Genomic DNA, 23981 nt, shown 5'->3' with positions numbered 1-23981 from the left:
CCTAACTGGGCTAGCAGGAGATAAACTCAAAAGACCTCTGAACCTTTCCAAGTCAGGGTAAAACAGTCTTTCAGTTTCCCTGCTTCTGAGATGGTCTGTCTGATACTCTAGGACTCAGCCAAAGTTGGTTATCCTGATGCTGCTGTGAGACCTTGGGTGACTGTCCAGGTAGCCTGCTTTTTCTGTCTTCACTTGCACCTCCAGGAAGTCACATGCTCATACTTCCTGCCTACCCTAGTAATGTTATTTTCCTTCTCAGGTCTTTGATGAGGTTGAAGACTAGACAGTCACAGCTATATCCTCCCTTAGACAGAAAATGCTAGATAAAAGACTTAGACTTTCTAGATTAGTACTGGTATCAGAAGAATCTCTATTATATGCCATTACCATGAAACTGGATGTGTCTATTGCTCAATGTTGCTCTTGCTGGTTGTAGATTTTAATTTGTATATGTTTTTACCTTTCCTTTTTCCTAGGTTATACTTAACATTTGTTAAGTATATAGCTTTTGCATCAGGCTACAAGGGGATGGGCAGTAGTAGCATCTCCTCTTGCCAGTGAATTTGTGTTAGTGGCCAACCCCTTTGGGCATGGTTTCAGGTACGGATATAACTGCTTTAAGGTAGAGAGGCTGGGGTTGCAAGTTCTCTTGGGGACAGAGAGCATCAGAAGATCAGAGACTGCATCTTCTGGAGCAAGAAAGCCTCGGTGGTTCTGTGTAAGTTGTTCCCAAATAAAATACCCATTTATCATTCATCTTGGGTCTAGTGAACTCATTATTGCCCCGCCTTCAAGTTGTTACAACCAACTTGCAACCTACCTTTCTTTCAAAAGACTGTTGTAATTACCTTGTTATAGCCATCTTGCGTTCATGTCTTTGTTTCAGGAGGTCCTTGTGACTAACTTGTTATGACCATGCTCTGCTCCTATAACCCTACCTATTTTCTCTGACAAATCCCCCATTTGGAAACCCTTACTCCTGGGCTCTGTAAAAAAAAAACCTGTCTTCCTCATATCCAGTGCTGAACTCTAGAGCCCTGCCTTAGGGGGAGGTAGACTTTGTACATGAATAATAATAAAAAAAACAAAAAACCCTTGCTTTAGTTAATTTGGCCATGATGATTTGGGTTGGTGATCTTTCTCCTTACATCTTTGGGATTAACATTTGGAGTTCCCAAATGAGAATAAGACCTCAAACCAAATTTAGAAGTTAGGCACTTCCCTCAGGATACATTCCAAGGCCCCGGGCATATCTTCAGGTCTGTGTGAACAGCTGCAATTAAAAGAGAAAGCAGCAAGCACCCGTTTCTGGATGCCTCCTCTGGTAAGTCACAGATACTCTCTGTGGCATGTGGTTCCATGGGATCCTGATCTGGAGAAATGTGAGTGTGTTTGTCTACAAGATCCAACATTCCCCCATCAAGGGAAACAAGCAAGATGTCATGTGCCTATCTGGTCACTTGAGAGTTTGCCCAGAGGTACTAGTTCTTTTTCTGACCCACCTTGGGACTCTGGGGACACCCTGGTGAGACTGGGAGCCAAGAAATCAGAGAGGCCTGGTACCTAAGCACCTATTGGCAGGGTTTCAATACCCAGGCTGCACAACAGAGCCCAGAAACCCTGAAGACATTCCATGACACTGGAAGCCAAGAGATTGGATAGGCCCAACGAGGGATGTCAGCCATCACCAGGAACTGAGACAGCAATCAGAGAGGCCCGGTGAAACTGAACTGAGAAAGGAGGCAATTGAGAAAAAGCCTCCCTTTTATTAAAAAATTGTTTGATAGTACTGAAAAATCTCTGAACGACCCAAATTGTTGTTGTCATTATCCTGTTGTTGTATTGGTTTCATTTTTGCTGTCTCCATTCCTTGTATGCGTTTTTTCTGCCCCAATGAATCTTCTCTAGTTACAGACTTGAGAGCCAGACCAAGCTCTTACAGCTGCTTGCTGTGGTTACTTTGATAAGCAAGGCTCAAAATTTCTTTCTGGTCTCTGGATTGAGTTTAGCAGGATTCAAATGTCTTCTGGGTATGGGTAATGTTGAAATATTGTTTTATGCTTTTCTGCTGTATTGGAAGGCTAGATCTAGACTTGGAAAGTTTCTGTTCTATATAGTAGGTAATTACCAATATGGAGTCAGGTAGAAATATAAGGGTATTTAATAGGGAAAAGCCTTACTTACAGAGAGAACCAGCCAGCCGGTGGTAGTCTCTATAGCAAGAAGCAAAGAGAGAAACCGAAACCGAAACGCAGACCCCCTACTCACTCTGACCACACCCTCACAAGCCTGGTCAGGTACCCCTGTAGCCAGTCCCTAAGAAGGCGTGGCTACAGCTTCCCCTACAGTTCTATGTCAGGTGAGTCACCTGGCTTTGTAGCAAGAAAAAAATAGAATATTTGTTTTGCTCTCTCCCTTCGTCTCTCTCTCTTTGCCCCCCCTCGCTCTCCCTTCTCCACCCCTCTTCTCTGCTTCTTTCTCTCTTTAATAAACTCCATGTGGTTAATGAAAAAAAAAAAGAATATTGGTTTCATTTAGTTGTCTAAAATTTTTGCTAAGATATAACCTTATCTCAAGATTTCTAAGACTATTCTATAAATTTACTATACCTTGGGATTTATAAATTTACTAAATATAGTTAAAAATCTGTAAAGTCTGGAACATTTAAAAAAATTTTGAGACAGGGTTTCTCTGTGTAACAGTCCTAGCTGTCCTGGACCTTGTTTTGTAGACCAGGCTAGCCTAGAACTCATTGAGATTTACCTGCCCCTGCCTCCCAGGGTGGATTAAAGGCCTGTACCACTAATGGGCAATCTGGAACAAATTTGACTTAAAAATTATAACACAGGATTAATAATTAAAAAGCTGCACAGGTAATATTAAAACAAAGACTTAGTCCCTCAATGCCTATAGTTCTGGACAAGTTTCCAAATTTATTAGCCTTGCTTTTTTAACTCTTGCAATTCCCCTTCTGGATAGCTATTCTTACACACATGGTTTAAATGCCTAAGGGCTCACCTTGAGAAAGGCTCAAGGCTACACTGGAATCCCAAACATCCTGCATAGCTGGCCAACTGAAGTTAGAGCCACAACTATGAACACCAGAAACTGGGATATTCCTATCTTATGATGCAGCAAGACAATGACCTAAGCAGTCTGGCAAAAGGCCTATAGAATGTGTCTCCTGATGTCGAGTCTATTCAGGCTAACAGAGAATGTATGTCTAACCTCCTTGTCTTTGCTAACTTCGTTAAGCTTTAGCTATTTTGATAAACTGAGTCATACAAGAAACTGTGATATTCTGCAATGGTGAAAGGACCAGGAAACATTGCCAGTCTCTCTATGGGCTATATTTATGATTTATACTGAAAGAACTTCATTTCAAGAATTGTATTTTTTTAAGGCTAAACTTAACAGAGATAAAACTGTAGAATCCTAATCTTATAAAAGCTACTAACTTATTGTAAACAGTTAAAGATTAAGGCATGCTGATTAATAGTCACTTTATAAATGATTAAATTCTTTACAAATATAATTCATTTGCAGAGACAAACTTTATTTAGCCTCATGTATACATGTTTTCAACGTTAAACATAAAACAAGTAACTAAAAAATAAGTAAAGTTTATTTAAAATCAAGTATACTTAATAGATGGCCCTCAAAACTCTTCAGAGATCTACAAAATATGGCATTTAAAATGTTTACTGGAAAAAAGCTTCCCATGACATACAGAAATGCCAGCTCCTGGAAGCAACCCTAAGATCTCCAAAAAAGATGATGGGGCACAGACAACTCCACCTGAGTTATGGTAACACTAACCACTGGGAAAAACTGCTACTGCCACCAGGCTTCTTCCCACACTGTGGACACAGTGTGGTTGACTACCCTGCTCTGCCTCATCACAGTGGGTCAGCTCTTCCAAGTTCCTCTTCCACAGGATAGTCTCCTGGACCTTCTGGGTCTGGCAGTCAAAGGCCTATGCTGTCCTGTGCAGCAGTTGAAGATGTACTCCTGTCCTGTGTGACAGTACAGCTGAAGACCAAACTACCCCTGCCCCCAACAAAGCCACCAAGACCACAGAAGCAGTAAGTAGGGTAAGTACCCAGGTAGCAGCAGTAAGTCTGTCATTTTCATTGATACCATAGGCCATATGGACTGTACTTCCTGCAATGATTTATCTTTCTCACACCTCTAACGGTGGTGACAGCTAACTGTAGCTTCATCAATTTAGCAGCAGCTGTCTGGTCAATGCATTTCATATATGAAAACCAGGCCTTGCTTTTCTAGAGCTATGAGGTCACCTGATGAAAAAGGCAAAGACACAGACAGGTTTGCCTGACTAAAGGTTTCATATTAGAGGACAAAGAGGTTTCAGTTGTAACTTTTACTATTTAGAAGAATTTGCTTTGCAAAGGCTGCCCTCAGTAATCAACCACTTATGTATGTATAATGGTAAATAACTGGATAAAAAGTTTAAGGTTTATACAGATTATAAGTATCTAAAAACACAAAAATCTAAAATTATGAGAATCTAAGAAAATGATTTAAAATATACAAGCAAAAGTTACTCTCTGCTATTGTTATGCTAAGATTTCAGAAGTTCAGAGTTTTAACATTAATCAATAGAGCTCTGATAAGTTATTAATCTAGCCCTGATAAAAATACTGCTGCTATTATCAGTCACAAACTCCAGATTTAATATTCCTTCTGGTTGTCTTCTAAATATAGACTTAAAGGTGCTTCCCATTGTGCTAAAAACATCTCTGTCCAATCTATGCATTCAGCCCTCTGGAGAGAAAAGAATGTTCATGCTTTCTAGCCCAAAGTCACAGCTCTTGCTATGACTCGAATGCATGCGTCTACTCCAGATGTTTTGGTTTTGGTTTGAATGTGTGAATACTGAATTCTAATTATTCTGTCACACAGACCTTTCATGCGCAAATGCTCCAAGTTTCCCTAAGCTAATTTCCTCTTCCTTCCTTCCTTCCTTTCTTTCTTCCTTCCTTCCTTCCTTCCTTCCTTCCTTCCTTCCTTCCTTCCTTCCTATCTTTCTTTCTCTTTATATGTTTAGTTTCTTGTGTGTGTGTGTGTGTGTGTGTGTGTGTGTGTGTGTGTGTGTGTGTATGTGTGTGTGTTGGTAAGAGATCTACCTCAGGTGTCTTCCTCTGGAGCCATCCACCTTGTTTTTAGTTTGTTTGTTTGACTCTTTGAGTCAGTACTCTCTATGTAGCCTGGCTGGCCATAGAATAGGCAGGTGGAATTCACAGAGATCCTCCTGTCTATGTCTCCTGAGTTCTAGGATTAAAGACCTGGGTTTAATCAAATTATTAATAAGATAGCACACATACATAAAGAACCCCTTTTGAGTTTATGGCACTGGCACTCACATTTGGAGATTCTAGTATTAGGAAGCAGGGGATGGGGGTAGGCTTCACTGCTAAGAACTTGCATCCCAGCAGTCGATACTAGGACTGGGCCTAGAGTGGGTGGGTCGGTTGGAGGAATAGAGAGACATCCCATCTTTATCTGTATGTGATCTCCCAAAATCAGGTCTTTGGAGAAATATTTACGATGAGAAATGTCTGCTTTCGTAATTAAAGGTATGATGAAAATATGTGACATGAAGTCATGAAAGCCAAGGCCTGGCTATTCAGTGAGTCTCTATGACTTCAGTGGGCAAGTGATGGTGCAAAAGAAGGCACTAGAGTAGAGGCATCCTTTCTCATCTGTGTGCACATGTATGTGTATGTGTGTGTGGAGGCCAGAGGTCAAGCTTGAGTGTTGTTCCTCAGGTCCTTCCACCTTGCTTTTTGAGACAGGGCCTCTCACTGTTCTGGGACTCAACCAATTGACTGGATAGTGAGACCCAGGGATGCAACTACCTGCCTCCCCAGTGCTGGGGGTTACAAATGTGCACCACCACACCCTACTCTACATGAGTTTCAGGGACTGAACTCATGTCTTCATGTTTGCAAGGCAAGAACTTTATCCACTTAGCCAATTCCCAGCCCTAGGGAACATTTTTTTCATATAACTTTCTCCTGACTTGGCACTTCCTCCTACCAGGCTTCCTGTTAGAATCTGGCTGCATCTGGCAGGACATGATGGCACAGGGGCTCAAAGAGTGTCTTGAAAGGCATTTCTAAGCCCATGTGGCTATTTTAACACTGAGGTTTCTTTCTGTCTTTAGATTCACAACATCATGCTTCCTCCTCAATTTCAGTGTCACCATGCCAGGGCTTCTCACCCTCTGAAACACTGACCTTTGGGGCCAGGTGAGTCTTTGTCAGGGACAAAGGGGCATTCTGTGTACTGGAGAAGGTTTAGCAGCATCTGTGGCCTCTACCAATGAGATGACAGGAGCATCCCTTATGTACGTCCAAACATTGCAGGGTAGTGTGGGCCTCACCGCTGTTGAGAAGCACTGCTGCAGGTGGTTGGTTAAATGCCTAGTGGCAGGGCTTGTGGTCCAGCCCACCATGTACAAGATGCTCATTCGTCCATCCTCCCTAGTAGTGTGCTGAAAGGTTTCTCTCAAAAGTTTTGCTGGCAGAGCAATTACACTATTATTTTTATTTGTGTGTGTGTGTGTGTGTGTGTGTGTGTGTGTGCATATGTGTTTGAGTGCCCATACAAGAGCATGTTTAAGTTGGAGTTCAATGTTAAGTATTTTGCTCTATCAATCTCCACCTTATCTATCTATTGATCTATCTATCTATCTATTGATCTATCTATCTATCTATCTATCTATCTATCTATCTATCTTTCTTTCCATCCTCTTCCCTCCCTCCCTCCCTCCTTCCTTCCTTCCCCCCCCTTTTTTTTGAGACAGTCTCACAGAACCTGTCTCTCACTGGAGCTTGCCTAATATGTCTCCCCCAAACTGGCTAGCCAGCAAGCTCAGGGATCCTCCTGCCTCTCTCTGCCTTTCCAAGGCATCTTTATGCAGCAAGCCCTTTACCCACCCAGCCATCTCACCAGCTCCTCTGCTATACTTCATATTGAAGCTGGAATGAGCTAGAATGAGCTGGCGATGCAGCTCACTGTACAGTGCTCACCTGTGCCTACCCAGCAGGCTATTATCTCCAGCCCCACAACAAAAAGCAAACTTCCCAAGCTTTCCCAGGCTTTGAAACTGTATTGCACATTAATGGGCAAAGTCAGATGCCCTTGGGTAATGATTGCCTGGAGTGGCATGCTGGCCATGCTCTGGGCTCTGCATTTCCTGTCACCTGGCCACAGAGGGGCTTAGTGTATCCTGGACCTGGCTCCACTGACGCATCTCTTAGAATTAATAACCTTACTGACTGTTGTGCAGCATCCCTCCTGAAATATGAACTCTATCTATTCGTTTTCTAATTGCTTCTTTCTTCATCTCTATTATCCAGGGAGTTAAAGGGAGGCTTCCCAGACCCTGACATCTTCTCTTCCTCCCCTGCCCTCCCCTTAGCCCAGTCCAGCATCTCACCATTTCTGCCACACCCTCCCCTCACTGTGCTGGGGTTCTTTTGTCAAACCGCTCATGACATCTTGGACTTGAGGCTGCCAGACTGAACACATGAAAATAAAGCTTGCTCAGTCCCCTTTGGTTTTAGATAAGCATCGCTGTAACATATATCTCAAATATTGCATGGGATATACTTAACTTTCCAAACTATATGTTATTCAACTGAAAACCAAAGTTAATAGCGCAGTCTGTATTTTACCTGGAAACCCTGTCTGGGCTTTCCTTCAGTGTACTTACCACAACTTAAAATTAGTTTTCTATTTGTGTGATTCATTCTACAAAGACTGCATGAGTCAAGTTTCTCTCCCTATTTTGCTTCTGACTCCTCAGCTAACACAGGCTTTCTCCTTTCCCCTTTATATACCACCATTTTCCTATAGGCCGCACTTGTCTCCTCTCTATCCAGAGCAGTCCTTTGTTGCCCTCCAGGGAAAATACTCCTGCCTCTTCTCCCTCATCCTCTATCTCCTGGCTTTGTCTCTTATTCTCTGCCCTCTGACCCTCTGAGGTGAATTAATCTTTTGTGCTGAGAACTTGGTCTTTGAGGCTCTGAGCTGATACTTTTCCTTTCAGAGAGCACTGAGGACAGTGTGGATGTCAACCTCTGGCCTCCATACACAGTACAACACCCACACACATGGTAACATGCTCATACACTACATATGGGAACACGCACACATAGTATACCCATATACAGGGAAGCATGCACACACAGTACACCTGTATACCTTGGGGCATGCATATGCACACATCTCATATAACATATGTAAAAATTTTTTGAAAGAGAAGGATGGGGGTCAGTGGCCAGTCCAATAGCCCAGAAGCCAGGAGAGAGAGAGAGAGAGAGAGAGAGAGAGAGAGAGAGAGAGAGAGAGACAGACAGACAGACAGACAGACACCATCAGCAGCCAAGCAAGCAGCCCAGAAGCTGGGAAAGAAATTGAGTGGTCTGGAAGCAGCAACAGCAGCAGCTCCTCTAGAAGCTATTTTAAGAAGTGCTTCTGGGAGCTGAGCAGTAGTATCGCACACCCTCAACCCCAGCACTTGGAAGGCAGAGGCAGGCCGATCTCTGTAAATTCAAGGCCAGCCTGGTCTACAGAGTTCCAGGACAGCCAAGGCTGTTACACAGAGAAACCCTGTCTCAAAAACAAAAACAAAACAAAAAGTGCCTCTGGGAAAGAGCACCTGTGTTCCAGCCAGTTTCCAGTGCCATTTTCAGTATGATACCCAGCTGCAACAATGACCACTAGAGCCTTAGACCCATATACACATAGAGGATCCATCACCAGAGCACTGTCCTGGCCTGCACTTGGAGGAATGACCACCTGAACCTTATCCCCACCCCCCACCCAAATCTGGAGGAGTGATCATCAGAGGCTCTCCCCTGACTTCACTTGGAGGAGAATTTAATGGAGCCACAGCACCCAACTACACCAACTAGAGGAAGAGAGAACCCCTGAAGCACAGGCTCTAACTGTACCACTGGAGGAAGAAATGGGTAGACAGAAGTGTAAGAATACACTCAGCAACACAAAGAGCAATACAGCACCACCAGAAATGTTCTGCAATGTAAGACCTGAATATTACAACACAGATTTTGAGGCCCTTAAAAGGGAAATGAAAAATTCTCTTAAAGACCTCTGACAGTGGAGCCAGTCTTTAGCCCTAGAGCACAAATGAACTTTGGGAGCCCATTCCCTATGGAGGGATACTATTACAGTTCAGATACAGCAAGGAGGACCTAGGCCCTTCCCCAAATGATATGACAGACTTTGAAGGTCCCTTGTGGAGGGCCTCACTATCCCTGGGGAGGAGTTGGGGGATGGGTTGGTGAGGTTGGTGGGGAACATGGGAGGATGGGAGGTGGAGGGAATGGGGGGATGGATATGTAAATATGAGTAGTAATTAAAGAATTTAAAAAATTCCCTTAAAGAAATGGAGGAAAAGACAAACAAAAAATTGGAAGAGATCAACAAATTCTTTATAGACAGCCCAGAAAAAGCAATAAAACAGGTGAAGGAAATGGTTCAAGACTTGAACACTGAAATAGAGGCAATAAAAAAAAAAAAAAACACTAACTGAGGGAATTCTGGAAATGGAAAATCTGGGTCAATGATCAGAACTACAGATGTAAATATAAACAACAGAATACACGAGATGGAAGACAGAATTTCAGGCATTGAAGATATGATTCATTGGTCAAAGAAAATGTTAAATCCAACAAATTCTTAACACAAAATATCCAGGAAATCTGGAACGCCATGAAAACCTAGGAATAATAGGGATGGAAAAAGGAGAAGCCCAGCTCAAAGACACAGAAATATATTCAACAAAATCGTGCAAGAAAACTTACGAAGCTTACAGAACACCAAATAGATTGGACCAAAAAAAAAGTTCCCTTGCCACATAATAACCAAAACACTAAACATACAGAATAAATAAAGAATATTAAGAGCTGCAAAGGGAAAAGGCCAAATAATGTATAAAGATAGACCTATCAAATTACACCCAACTTCTTGGTGGAAACAATGAAAGGCAGAAGGTCCTGGAAAGGCATTATGTACTAAGAGACCATGGATGCCAGCCCAATCACCATAGATGGAAAACGATATTCCATGACAAAACCAGGTTTAAACAATACCTATCCACAAATCCAGCCTTAAAGAAAGTACTAGAAGGAAAACTCCAACTCAAGGAAGTTAACTACACCCACAAAACACAGGCAAAAGATAATCCCACAATAGTAAATCCCAAATAATGGAATGTGCACACAATACCACCATCATCATCAACAACAAAAATAACAGGAACTAGCAACCACTGGTCATTATTATCCCTTAATATTAATGGACTGAATTCACCTATAAAAAGACACAGGCTAACAGAATGGATACAAAGACAGAATCCACTCTTCTGCTACATACAAGAAACATACCTCAACTTTAAAGACAGATAATACCTCAGAGTAAAGGATTGGGAAAAGATTTTCCAATCAAATGGACCTAAGAAACAAGCTGGTGTTGCTATCCTAATATCTAACAAAATAGAATTCAAACTAAAATTAGTCGAAAGAGATGAAGAAGGACATTTCATATTCATCTCAGGAAAAATCAATCAAGATAAAGTCTCAATTCTGAACATCTGTGTCCCAAATACAAGGGTACCACATTTGTAAAAGAAACATTACTAAAGCTTAAATCACACATCAAGCCCCACACACTAATAGTGGGGGACTTCAAAACTCCACTGGACAGGTCTCCCAGACAGAAACAACATAAAATAAAGGAACTAGCAGATGTTATGACTCAAATGGGCCTAACAGACATCTATAGACTATTCCACCCACATATGAAAGAATATACCTTCTTCTCAGTACCCCATGGTACCTTCTCTAATACTGACCACATACTCAGTAACAAAGCAAACCTCAACAGATACAAAAAATTGGAATAAACCCATGTATCTTATCAGATCACTATGGCTTAAAGTTAGAATTCAACAACACTAATTGCAGAAATCCCACAAACTCCTGGAAATTGAACAATGCTCAACTGAATCACCACTAGGTGAAGGAAGAAATAAACAAAGAAATTAGACTTCCTAAACTTCCATGAAAATGACAACACAGTATACCCAAAGTTATGGGACACAATGAAAGCAGTGCCAAGGGGAAAGTTCATAGCACTAAATGCCTACATGAAGAAAGTTGAGAAATCCTACACTAGAGGATTAACACAACTACTGAAAGATTTAGAACAAAAGAAGCAAACTCACCCAGCAGGAGTAGACAGCTAGAAATAAATTGAGGGCTGAAATCAATAAAATGGAAGCAAAGAAAACAATACAAAGAATCAATGAGACAAAGACTTGGTTCTTCAAGAAAATCAACAAGATAGACAAGACTTTATCCATACTAACCAAAAGGCAGAGAGAGAATATCCAAATTAACAAAATAAGAAGTGAAAAGGGCGACATAACAACAGACACTGAGGAAATCTAGAGAACCATCAAGTCATACTTCAAAAACCTGTGCTCCACAATATTGGAAAATTCAAATGAAATGGACAATTTTCTGGATAAGCACAACATACCAAAATTAAATCAAGACCAGATAAACAAATTAAATAGACCTATGACCCCTATTGAAATAGAAACAGTCATCAAAAGTCTCCTAACCAAAAAAAGCTTAGGCCCAGTTGATATCAGCACAGAATTCTACCAGATGTTCAAAGAAGAATACCAATATTCCTCAAATCGTTCTACACAATAGAAACACAAGGGACATTGTCAAACTCTTGCTACAAGGCTACAGTTACCCTGATACCCAAACCACACAAAGACACAACTAAGATAGAGAATTACAGACCAATATCCCTCATGAACATTGATACAAAAATACCCAATAAAATACTGGCAAACCAAATCCAAGAACACATCAGAAAAATCATCCACCATGACCAAGTAGATTTCTTCCCAGAGATGCATATTTCAACATATGAAAATCCATCAATGTAACCCACCCATATAATCAAACTGAAAGAAAAAAACAACATGATCATCTCATTAGATGCTGAAAAGGCCTTTGATAAAATTCATCACTGATTCATAATATAGGTCTTGGAGAAATTAGAGATACAAGGAACATACCTGAACATAATAAGGTCAATATACAGCAAGCCAACAGCCAACACCAAACTAAATGGAGAGAAACTCAAAGCAATTCCATTAAAATCAGGAACAAGGCATGTCTGTCCACTCTCTCCATATCTATTTAATATAGTACTCCAAGTTCTAGCTAAAGCAATAAGACAACAAAAGATCAAGGGGATGCAAATTGGAAAGGAAGAAGTCAAACTTTTTGCCATTTGCTGATGATATAATAGTATAAACAAGTGACCCCAAAAATTCTACCAGTGAATTCTTACAACTGATAAAACACCTTCATGTGGCAGGATACAAGATTAACTAAAAAAAAAAAAATCAGTAGCCTTCCCATGTACAGATGATAAATAGGCTGAGAAAGAAATCAGAGAAATATTACTCTTCACAATAGTCATGAACAACATAAAATATCTTGGGGTAATTCTAACCAAACAAGTGAAAGACCTGTATGATAAGAACTTTAAGTCTTTGAAGAGTAAAATTGAAGAGGGTATCAGAAAATGAAAAGATCTTCCACGCTCTTGGATATTTAGGATTAACATGGTAAAAATGGTAATCTTACCAAAATCAATCTACAAATTCAATGTAATCCCCAGCAAAATCCTTCACAGACCTTGAAAGAACAATACTAACCTTCATATGGAAAAACAAAAAAATCCAGGATAGCCAAAACAATTCTGGAACTTACAAAACAATAAAGGAACTTCTGGAGGTATTATCATCACTGACTTCAACTTCTATTATAGAGCTATAGTAATGAAAACAGCTTGGTATCGGCATAAAAACAGACAGGTGAACCAATGGAATCAAATCGAAGACCCTGATATTAACCCACACACCTATGAACACCTCATTTTTTTTTAACAAAGAAGCTAAATTACACAATAGAAAAAAGAAAGCAACTTCAGCAAATGGTGTTGGTATAACTGAAGATCAACATGTAGAAGAATGCAGATAGATCCATATCTATCACCATGCACAAAACTCAAGTCCAAATAGATCAAAGACCTCAGCACAAAACCAAACACAGTGAACCTCATAGAAGAGGAAGTGGGAAGTAGCTTTGAAGGCATTGACACAGGAGATCACTTTCACTGAGAGAAACAATGAATAAATGGGACCTCCTGAAACTTAGAAGCTTCTGTGAAGCAAAGGACATGGTCAACAAGACAAAATGGCAACCTGCAGAATGGTAAAAGATCTTACCAACCCCACATCTGATAAAGAACTGATCTCTAAAATATACAAAGAACTCAAGAAACTAAACACCAAAATATCAAATAATCCAACTAAAAAAAAATGGGGTACTGATCTAAATAGAGAATTCTCAACAGAAGAAACTCAAATGGCTGAAAGACATTTAAGGAGTTGCTCAACATCCATAGTCATCAGGGAAATCAAAACAACTCTGAGATACCATCTCAACACTGTCAGAATGGCTAAGATTCAAAACACTGATGACAGCTTATGCTGGAAAGGATATGGTGTATGGGGAACATTCCTCTATTGCTAGTGGAAGCACAAACTTGTACAACCATTTTGGAAAGCAGTATGGTGGTTTCTCAGAAAATTAGGAATAAAACTACTTCAAAACCTAGCAATACTACTTTTGGGCATATACCTAAAGGATACACACTCATACCACAAAGACATTTGCTCAACTATGTTCATAGCAACATTATTCATAAGAGCCAGAACCTAGAAACAATATAGATGCCCCTCAACCAAAGAATGGATAAGGAAAATGTGGTACATTTACACAATTGAGTGCTAATCAACAGTTAAAAAAAATAACATCTTAAAATTTTCAGGCAAATGGATGGAACTAGAAAAAAAGATCCTGAGTGAGGTAACCCAGATTCAGAAAGACAAATATGGTATTTACTCACTCATAAGTGAATATTAGGCATAAAGCAAAGAATAACCAGACTACAGTCCAAAACCCCAGATGCTATGTAACAAAGAGGACCCTAAGAGAGACATACATGGATCCACCAAAAGGGGAAATAGACATGATCTCCTGAGTAAATGGGGAGCATGAGAGTGAGGGGGAGGATGGAAGAGGAGAGGAGAGGAAAGAAGGGGAGTGGGGAAGTGAACATGAGGGAAAGGAATGGTTGAGTTGGGGGAAGGACAGGGAGGGAAAGCAAGGAAAGAATTATCTTGATAGAGGGAGCCATTATGTAATTATCAAGAAACCTGGCCCTAGGGAAATGCCCAGGAATACACAAGGATGACCCCAGATAAAACTCTAAGCAATAGTAGAGAGGGTGCCTGAATTGGCCTTCCCCTGTAATCAGATTGAGGACTACCATAATTGTCATCATAGCACCTTATCTAGCAACTGATGGAAGCAGATGCAGAGATCTGCAGCTAACCACTGGGCTAAGCTCCCAGAGTCCAGTCAAAGCAAAGGGGTCCAGACCTGGTTGGGGATACCCACAGAAACAGCTGACCCGAGCTAGTGCGAGCTCACTGACTCTGGACAGTTGGGGAACCTGCATATGACTGAACTAGACCCCTGAATGCAGATGACAGTGGGTGGCTTGGGCAGCTTGTGGTGCCGTTGGCAGTGGGACCAAGATCTATCCCTAATGCATGAATGGCTTTTTAGAGCCCATTTCCTATGCAGAAACATCTTGCTCAGGGTGGGAGGGCCTTGCTTCTGCCTCAACATGGTTATGGGATAGACCTTACCCTCTCTGAGGAGCAAAAGCAGGGGGTGGGGAGTATGTGAGGGGAAGGTAGGGGAAGTGGGAGGAGAGGAGAGGGGGGAACTGGGATTAGTATGTAAAAAGATAATTAAAAAAATTTTTAAGTAAAACAACAAAGAGAGAAGGATGGGAAGGAACTAAGTCAGAATGGACAATACTCCTAGCACCAAAGGATCAGATGATTAAAATGAGCTTTTACCCCTCCACCCAAGACTAACAGCATGCCCTTTCTTGGACTGATTCCTTACTACAGGGGCATTTCCTTTCTCCATTAAGGCTGCACTTGAACATGATGACCCCTTAGATTAGAGTGGAGAGTGGGTACTTAGGTAAAACACTGGGGACTCTGTAAGGTAAACATGACGACCCCTTAGATTAGAGTGGAGAGTGGGTTCTTAGGTAAAACACTGGGGACTCTGTAAGGAATGTATCTGGAGACACACAACTCATCCTAGAGTTCCTTTCTATTTTTGTGGTTAGTGCATGAATGATGTAATTGTCATCTTATAACATGTGTGCAAGTCCTTATGGAGGCCAGAAGAGGGAGTCCGGTATCTTTGTCATGTTCTGCCTGGTTCCTTTAAGGCACAGTCTCTTCCTGAACTTGGAGTTATTGGGGCAGGGTGGGGGGTGTTTTTGTTTTTGTTTTCAACTAGGCTGGCAGCCAACAAGCCAGTAACCCTCTTATCTCCATCTCGTACAGCACTAGGGTTACAAGCACATACCAGCTAGGCCAGGCTTGTTACATGGGTACCTGCATCTGAAATCAGGTCCTTGTGGTTGAACAACAAATGCTCCTAACCACTGTGCTGGCTCTCCTGCCCCTTGACTTCTGCATCACCATGAAGTGTCCCTCCTTGCTGTAATAACATGGATTGGTGTTTTGTTTGTTTGCTTGCTTTTTGCTTTGGTTTTGGTGTTTTGTTTTTTAAGGGCGCTTACAATCTTTTCTCCAACAGATGTGCAGCACCTCCATGGTTTTACATTTACACTGCAACTATCTTTTCCCGTCATCTTCTTTTTTTGTTTTTGGTTTTTTGAGACAGGGTTTCTCTGTAGCTTTGGAGGCTATCCTAGAACTAGCTCTTGTAGACCAGGCTGGTCTCGAACTCACAGAGATCTGCCTGCCTCTGCCTCCCAAGTGCTGGAATTAAAGGCGTGTGCCACCAATGCCTGGCTTCTGTCATCTTCTTTTTATCTGTGTCTTTAAATATGAAATTTGCATGCTAAGCAAGCTCTCTACTACTGAACTACATCCCAAGCCCACTTTTCTTTTCTCCTGCCAGGATATCCTGTACCTTAAGCTGGCCTCCACTGATTATGTAACTGAGGCTGGCCTTGAATTCCCATTTCTTCAGCTTCTACCTAAGGACTGGGCTTGCAGGAATGAACCACCACGCCTAGCTTTGGCCCATTGACATTTAATGCAGTTAGTGATATGGTTGATTTACACCCACTGTCTTGCTGCTTTTCTGCATGCGTTGTGTCCTTTTTGCTTGTGCTCATGTTTCTCTATCCCTCCCTCTCTGCCTCATTTCATGTTAAATGTTGGGGACTGCTCACGTGGCATACATGAAGCCCTGGGTTCTATCCAGCACCAGGTGAAGAGGGAGGAGAATCAAAAATTAAAGGTCATCGTTAGCTGGTATTGAGTTTGAGGCTAGTGAATTCAAAACTAGAGCCTGACTCAAAAAGAAATAAATGAGTAAATAAATTCAGATAGGAAACTTAGACGCAATGTTAGTAAAGCCACCAAGAATGTAATGCACTTCAACTTAAGTCACAGGAGTCCGGAAATGCTACCAAAGAAGGCAAGATGCCTGAGTTACTTATTGACAGATGAACAGGACACGGTTGGTGAGAGAAATGGGAACAATCTGAACCTACACCTGTAGGTGCAGCCACCTGGGAAGAAGAGGTCCGATAGTGGGATCAAAGGCTGGGCTTGGGAAGGGAGACAGAGGGCTGCTGCTTGGGAAGGCAGACAGGTTGAAAGAGGGTCATATTTGCATTGCAGATGACTTTGTCAGGACCGGGAGATGGCTCAGTTGACAAAGAACTTACTGACCTGAGTTCAGGCCCCAAGGAATCATGTTAAAACCCAATATGGTGATTGTGACCCTGGATCTCCTATGGCAAGATGGGAGGCAGGGGTAAGGATTCAGGCATTATGCTGGCCTGCGCACCTGTCGCCTGGCAGAATGCACTCAGGCAGTACCCTGGTCAGCCCAGGGTTCCATGATTGAGTAGTCTGCACGCAGGTGCAAACGACCCCTTTAAAAGAAAGATCCTCACCCGTACCCGCGTCTCTCTTTCCTGTGATTCCCCCGGGGCAGACAGGACTTTTCCTGTCTCCCTCTTCTGTCCTCTCTCTGTCTCTGTGTCTCTTTACCTCTTTCCTCTCTTTCACCCTCCCTTCCTTTCTAATAAAACTCCTCACTTAAGCTCTGTCTGTCTGGCATGTTCGTCCCTCCACCTCGGTCCTGCTTGCCTGCCATTGAATCTGCCAAGGAACAGCAGGGACAGCAGACTCTGCTGTGTGCAAGGGCAAAAGCTAAGACACCAGCCTCAAATAGGCTGGAAAGCAAGGACCTGCCACCCCCAATTATCTTCTGACCTCCATGTGAGCATCCATGGACACATGAACACAGGTGAACACAAACTTTTTAATTAAAAAATGACTTTGTCAATTATTTGTAAGCTCCACGAGACAAGAGTCAAATGCCCGAAAAGCATTGGGGGTTTGGCCAGCTGGGAAAACCACCTTCATCCAGGGTTTCCCAATTCCCAGACTCATCCACTGTGCCACTGGAGTTACATTTCATTTTTTGCTCAAGAAGTTTTAATCTAGTCAAAGAGAGAGAGAGAGAGAGAGAGAGAGAGAGAGAGAGAGCCCTCATGGAATGAAGTCAAACATGCATGTCTCCAACGTGTCAGACAGTTAAGTTTCAAACCCAGGGAAAAAGGTCCAGGTGCCTATTTTACTATCAAAACAGACCTGGCCAACCAGGTTTTCCCAGCATCCCTTAGTCCCTACCTGTTACAAGCCCTCCTGGCTGGTACATTCTGCCTCCCTATGCTAAACTTCTTCAGCCCAGGGGCTGGGCTGCCTTTCCTATGGAATCCAACCATTTGGTTACCTGGTTCTTTTGTACTTTTCCCCCCTGGCTCCTGCCCCTAGTTCCCTTCCCCTCTCCCTTCTCCTCCCCATCCTCGCATGACCTGGCTCAGGGTCATGTTCACTCTGTACTCTCCCAGTGGCCCTGTCTCTGTCTACACTCTCACTTTTATCTATAATACTTTCTTCTTCACCATACCTAGAAGCAGTCATGTCCTTTCCTTTCCTTTTTATTTATTTGTCACTCACAGGCTTACTGAGAATCTTTACTCAGCAAGTCCACATGAAGGATCCGTGAGGAGGAAGGGCCAGCAAGATGGCTCAGTGGATAAAGGCATGTACCAGCGAGTCTGAGTTAGACCTCTGTGATCCACATGGTGGAAGGAGAGAACCCATTCTTGTAAGTTATCCTTGGTCTCCTTATGTGCTTCATGGCACTTGTGCTCACACGCATATACATAAATAGATAGGTAAATGTAATTTTAAAAATTAAAATACACAAACCAATAAATGTCTGGCCTGGGGCTATAGCTCAATTGGTAAAGGGCTTGTCCAGCATACACAAAGCCCTGGAATTGATCCTCAACACTCAATGAATTGGATGTGGTGGTGGTGCAACACCAATAATTTCAACACTCAGAAGGTAAAGGCAGGAGGATCAGGGTCGTCCTCAACTACATGGCCAGTGGGATTCTGTCTCAAATAATAAACACATACATAACTATCCAATAAGAACTTAGGAGTTTGTATACTAGACTTGTATGGTGACAGAAACACGAAGGAGGGAATAACTTTTACTTCTTGCCCTTTGGGGATGGTTTAAATTTTTATACTGAGGAATAGTTACTTCAAAATGATTTCATAAAATTGTCCTGACAATTAATTAATTCAGTAGATACGTTTAGAAAGGAAGATGTCAACTTGATGAGCCAGAAACTGCTGTTAAGAATAGTCAGCCATTAACTATAGTCCTTTCAGAGAACACAGTGAAGGTCAGGCCACAGTATGCAAGGTAAATTCCTTGACAGTGAAGACCTTTAGAATGGAGCTAAGGATATGGCTCAGCTGGTAAAGGGCTTACCCAGCATGCACAAAGCCTGGGTTTGATCCCCAACCCATCACAAATCTCGACCCTTTTCCACTAAACAGGTCAGTGCTGGAGTGCTTTTCACCAGAGCTTGTCACCAGAGCTGCCCTGGTGGCTTCTGGGAGACAGCACTTTCCCGTGCTGAAACCAGTAGAGTCTCAGGGCAAGCCAGAAATGGCTGACGACACCAGCAGAGGCCATCATTGGGTGTTTTTTTTTTGTTTTTTTTCAGATGTCCTTTTCTGTTGTCTCCTCTGTTTCTTTTCCTCCTTTCCGACTCACAAGTACCTTTCCTCCCATATCCACTAGAGCCCAGTTGTACCTGCTGTGCTCAAAGGCGACAATGCATGGAGTTTTCTGGCGTCACTCTCCATTGTTCTTCTTCAGTCTGTCAGCCTGTTCATATTGGAGAGTATTCATCTTGATGCTTGAGTGTAAGTTCACGCATGTGTGCATTTGTGTGTGTGCCCAGCGCAGGTGTGTGTGCTTTGATGAGAACCTATAGATGGAGGCCATAGGCCAACACCAGCTATCATTCCTCAGGTGCTACCCATTTGGATTTTTTGAGACAAGGTCTCTCAATGGAACCAAGAATCCATCAAGTAGGCTACGAAGACTGGCTGGCTAACAAGCTCCAAGGATCCTCCTTTCAGTCTCCTCAGCTCTGGGATTACAAGAGAGCACCACCATGACTTGCCTGGCTTTCTCAGGTGGGTTCTGGGAATTGAACTCAGGTCCTTGTGTTTGTTAAGGCAAATTTTAACAAGTGGACTCTCTTAACTCCCCGGCTTCTGGAAAAGTTATTTATGGTCATAAATGCTTACTGCCAGCCATTAGTAATGATCCAGGCACAGGAAGTTTGAGCAGGCACCAGGGAAGAAAAACTAACCCTGTGACAGGGTTACACAGAGAGGGAATGAGATGTAACTGTTCCTCTTGGTTGCTTCCAATGGATGGCTTGAGAAGGTCACAAGAGAGTGTGCCTTCATAGATCTGTACCTAAGTAGTTAAAATTTAATCACAGTCCGTAGGTCGTCTTACTGTGATTACAAGTTAGGGAACAGAAGTGAGGAAATCGGTTAGGAATCAGCAGAATGAGTTGGGTACTGTGGTCTTGTTTCTGTATAAGTTGACTTTACAGAGTATGTTCAAATATTAGTCACGTGCATTTGCCTGAACAGAAATTAAATTTTGAAAGCAGATTGTTTTCTTTTTCTTTTAAAGTGTGTGTGTTTGTGTGTGTGTGTGTGTGTGTGTGTGTGTGTGTGTGTGAGAGAGAGAGAGAGAGAGAGAGAGAGAGAGAGAGAGAGAGAGAGAGAGAGAGAACATTCACAGAGCACATTATGGGCATTTGCACTGCTGCATCCAGTTTTTCAGTGGGTTCTGGAGTCCAAAATCAAAACTGTCAGGCTTGTACAGCAAGTGCTTTTACTTACCCAGCCATTTCTCCAGTCCTTTGAGGGGAGCTTTTTGGTTTTGTTTTGCTTTTGGCAGAGTCTCATATAGCCCAGGCTGGCCTTATTATTGTAGTTGAAGATGACCTTGAACTCTTGATCCTCATGCCTCCACCTCCTACATGCTGGGATTACAGGTGTGCACCACTACACCCAGCTATGTGACTCAAAACCAGGGCCTTGTGTGTGCTAGGCAGGCACTCCACCAATGGAACTACATTTTCAAGCCTAAGAATGCTTGAAATCACAAAGGTCTTCTCCTATGAAACAGAGAATCCTTTGATTGCAGAGACATTTGAACCAGTTTTCACTGTCATTGGAGTAGATCTTTCATAAATGTTTTAGACTGAACTGAAGACACTTGAAATGTTAGGAAAACAGTTTGTCGTTGTTCAATTAATATGAAGTCAAGTTTTCAGAGCTGGATAAGCAAGATCGTGTGTGTGTGTGTGTGTGTGTGTGTGTGTGTGTGTGTGTGTGTGTGTATGTATGAGGTGCTGCTGACAATCAAGTCTCCTACACATTTGAGGGAAATACCCTGTCACTGAGCCACACCCCCAGACCCCCGTTTTTCTCTTTTCAAATTGTGATAAATGATGGGAGGGGCCTTGATATTTTTCTTGAAAAATACAAACTATGTTTTGGTCAAACCCAAGCAAAAAGAAATAGTAGAACTCAGCATACAAAGAGAAAAAAAACCTTTCCATATTTTTCCTCTCGTATTTTTGTGGGAGCACGAAGGTCTTTTTGCCTACGGACCACCACAGAAACCAGGAATGTTAAGCTCGCAGGGTTGTTTTTTCAGTGAGAAAGATGTATAACCTGTTTGCCCACCCAGAAGGCTGGGAATTGGAGGTGATGAATAAATAGTTTGCTTATCCAAAGGGCCAGGCCATATCAAGCTCCCACAATCAGGGTCTAGGTGACCTTTGCATTATCTATATGGCCAGAGACTCCCCTAAGCTCCCATAACCAGGGCTGGAGGTGGCTAGAAGCCCAAATGCCCTCTGTGCTATCTGTATGACAGAGGCCAGGCCAGCTCCTTCCCTAGGCCCTTAAGCTGGTACAGGTAGCCTGTCTCTAGAACCCAGCTTCTTGGAAGAAATGACACGAACTTTCAGTTGAATTTCTATGTAATTATGCCTCCATTTGAACCTGGGATTGTATTACACCAGGAAACTTTTTTCCAAATTGTACTGTGCTTAAATATGCTTAAATATAAACTGCTCTGGATTAGACTCATGAAGTTTGAACCAACCAGACTAAGTTGTCCTTGCCTCTCAAGTTTCATTTCTCTGCCTGCAGTAGAAGCTTGCAGGGACCCCAAAACTCAGTTGCTTGTTCACTTCAAAAGAAAAAGAGGGCTGAGAAGATGGCTCAGATGGTAAAGCATCAGGACCTGTGTTCGATCCCTAGGATCTAAAAAGCCAGACACAGTGTCATGTACCTGTAGTCACAGAGCTAGGAAGGTGGAGGCAGGTGATCCCTAGGGGTTGCTGAGCAAGCTCTAGGCCAGTGAGAGTCACTGTCTCAAAAAACGAAAAACAAACAAACAAACAAACAAACAAACAAACAAAAAACAAACCAGGGTGGCTGACTCCTGAGAAATCACATCCAGGGTTGAGCCCACGTGCACACACATAAGTGCATTTGTACACACATGAACACATACACGGGAAAAGAGAGTTGTAGGTGGTACCAGCATTCAGAAGGGAACTCTAAGGGAAGGTGGGAAAGGATGTTACACTGGAGGACTTCTTCATGAACCAGGTGGCTGAGTTTTTACTCAGACTCACCAAGCACCTGTAGTGGTGATAGAGGGAGCCTTCCCTTTGCCACTAACATGAACACTGTACAGAAGGTGGCATCTGTCAAAACTAAGGATATCATCTGGTGCCTCAAAGTTACCAATTTTCCCATTCATGGCCCCCTTCCTCTTCAAAGTCCCAACACAACATCCCACACTGCTCCCAACATCTCTGCCAGCATCTATCTGTCTTAATCTGAACCACTAGCTTCAGCTCCCCTTTCTCTTTAAGAGTGTATTGTTTCATTAATACAGCCATTGCCTTTTCATGTATTTAATGGGTATTAGCTGAATACACACAAACACTAGGCAAATACAGCCGGTGTGATTCCCACCTGCACAGAATGAAACAGCAACTGACATAACAACTTCTCCTAAGATGGGGAGGTGAATCAAAAGAAGATACTGTTTGATGAGAGGTCTACTGAAACTGGGAAGAGGGTTAGTTTGAGACCTAACAGCACAAAGAAATTTACTCGGTGAGAAAGAAAGAAATCAAAGCAGAACAGCCCCCAAGGAAAAGGTTCCTTGTTCTAAGAACCAAGAGCAAGCTGGGGATGGAGTTTGGTGGTAGAGTGTTTGCCTAGTGTGCTCAGGCCCCAGGGCTCCATCTCCAGCATGCAGGTAGGTGAGGGCCCAGGCATCTGGAGTGGAAGGCAGCTGAGATGCCTTCAGGTAGAAGCGTGCTTGCAAGCAAGCCAAACTCATTGAGAATAGGACTTTAATTGCATTTTCCAATGGGTCCCAGCATGCTTGGTCTATGCAGTTGCCAGGCTTGTGATGTGCTTGCTCACCATACAACTCAGGTTGGGGTGCGGTTGGGGGTGGGGGTTGGATAGACTATGCCCTATGTGTTTTGGTTTTCTTCTTTCCCCCAGCACTTAGCAGAGATATTTGGGCTAAAGAATTACAAAGAGTTATGATAACTCTTCTCACCAACCTGGTCCCAATGCTGCGTCAGTGCCAAATAATGCACAGAGACTCTATTAGTTACAATGCTGTTGGCCAGTGTCCAGGGCTTCTTATTGGCTAGCTCTGTCTCAAGTATTAACCGATAAATACTAATATATGTATTTCTACAAGGTCTTATCTTACCCAGAACGCTACACTCACGTGTCCTCTCCTCCTGGGATCACATGGCAACCTCTCTCACTACACTTCCCAGAATCCTCCTTGCCTCCTAGTCCTGCCTATCTTGCTTCCCTATTGGTCAACTGTTTTATTCATCAACCAATAAGAGAAACATATGTACAGATGACTTCCCCCATCAAAAGAGCGTAAGGTTGGATTAGAGTTCCACTGTACACTTGTAGCTCCATATTATACAGGAGCATCTATTTAGTGCATACAGCTGTCCCTTGGCTCTGCCTAGATCCTCCTTCACGAAAACTCTGGAAGGAAAGGAATTTCCCTTGCTAGCTACATGGGGATAGGTGCCCTGAAAACAGACTATATTCAGTTATCTCACTTAGAAAAGGAGGAGGAGAAAGAGAAGAGAGAGGAGGGAAGCAGGGGTTTCTTTGGAAGATGTTTTCCTTGGTTGTCTGACTGACAGCATTGTGGCATTAACCCTTTTTGAAGATTTATTTATTTAATATGTATACACTGTTCTGCCAGCACACAAGGAGAGGG

The 23981-nt window shown here is 42.5% G+C and overlaps 1 protein-coding gene across 2 annotated transcripts in view; it reads right to left on the bottom strand.

The window, feature by feature from the left end:
- Positions 1-23981, bottom strand: part of Bmerb1 (bMERB domain containing 1) — a 105251-nt gene that overhangs the window by 58779 nt on the left and 22491 nt on the right. The gene's annotated exons all lie outside the window — the stretch shown is intronic.

Source organism: Cricetulus griseus (genome assembly GCF_003668045.3).
Source record: "Cricetulus griseus strain 17A/GY chromosome 1 unlocalized genomic scaffold, alternate assembly CriGri-PICRH-1.0 chr1_1, whole genome shotgun sequence".
Taxonomy (NCBI): Eukaryota; Metazoa; Chordata; class Mammalia; order Rodentia; family Cricetidae; genus Cricetulus; species Cricetulus griseus.
The sequence above is the reverse complement of the archived record's forward strand: the minus strand, read 5'-3'. Positions and strand labels throughout refer to the sequence as shown.